This window comes from Capsicum annuum, chromosome 9 (genome assembly GCF_002878395.1).
Source record: "Capsicum annuum cultivar UCD-10X-F1 chromosome 9, UCD10Xv1.1, whole genome shotgun sequence".
NCBI classification, from domain to species: Eukaryota; Viridiplantae; Streptophyta; class Magnoliopsida; order Solanales; family Solanaceae; genus Capsicum; species Capsicum annuum.
The window spans coordinates 194,276,368-194,277,527 of NC_061119.1; the positions used below are offsets into that span (position 1 = coordinate 194,276,368).

General features: G+C 37.8%; 1 non-coding gene across 1 annotated transcript; it reads right to left on the reverse strand.

Annotated features, from left to right (window-relative positions):
• Nucleotides 1-317: 317 nt before the first annotated feature.
• LOC124887460 lies at nucleotides 318-424 on the reverse strand. The gene has a single exon (XR_007045235.1). It is a non-coding gene; the product is annotated as a small nucleolar RNA R71 (small nucleolar RNA).
• Between the last annotated feature and the right edge of the window lie 736 nt (nucleotides 425-1,160).

A 1,160-nucleotide genomic window follows, 5' to 3' on the forward strand; every position in this document is an offset into this window, starting at 1 on the left:
ACAGTATTTGCAAGCTCGAACCGGGTGGTTGATTTGAGTTGAAGCAAAATATGGTTCAGTTGCTGAATTCGGCTGGGCAATTTGCTAGATTTTCACATAAGGACCCACAACAACACATATAGACCTTCTTGGAAATAAGCGATACCTGCATTCCTGTAGGGGTAAATACTGATTATGTCAGAATGACTCTCTTCTTTTTTTCTTTAGTTGCAGAAGCGAAGAGGTGGTTACATATTAAACCACCACTTTCCATTACTTCTTGGAAAGATCTAGCTCGAACGTTCCTTATTTGATTCTTTCAATCAGGGAAGACTACATATTTGAGAAGTGAGATTCTGAGTTTCAGGCAAAAAGAAAGATTGATTCTCTACCAAGCTTGGGAGAGATTTAAGAGTATGCTTAGAAATTGCCCTCACCATCATCAGTCTGATGATGTTCTTGTTCATACTTTCATTGAGGGGTTGGAGCCAGATACCAAGATTCTTTTAGATTCAACAGCAGGTGGGCAAAATCTTGAGAAGACTTATGATAAATTGTACACACTGCTGAATCGAATTTCATAAGGGAATCCTAAATGGCACGCTGACTCGAGGAGTGCTCCTAAGAAGGTTGCAGGTGTGTTAAAGGTAGATCATTTTACTGCTTTATTAGCTTAGCTTGCAGCAATGCAAAATCACATATTTACTCAGTTTAACAACATGAAGTTGGGGGTTCCGCGAGTAGCAGCTACAATTAATGCAGTCCAACAATAAATTCTTTGTGTGAGGTTTGTGGAAGTAGTGAGCACACAACAGATGCTTGTACAGTTAATCCAGATTTTGTTAATTATGTGGGGAATATAAATCATTAGGGACAATAGAACTTTGGTAACACCTATAATCCTAATTGGAGGAATCATCCAAATTTCTCATGTGTGGTAATCAGACACAGAACAATAATCAGTATAAGAGGCCAATGCAACAGAATTAATAAAATCAATAATAACAAGTTCAGAGTAATCAAGGCACTACTCAAACGAGCAATATAGAGGAGATATTGAAGCAACTTTTAGCCAATCAAGCATAGATGGTAGCAGATTTAAAGAGTCAACAGGCAGATATAAAGACTTAATAGTTGATTATGAGAAATCTAGAGATGCAACTCGATCAGATTGTAGGAGC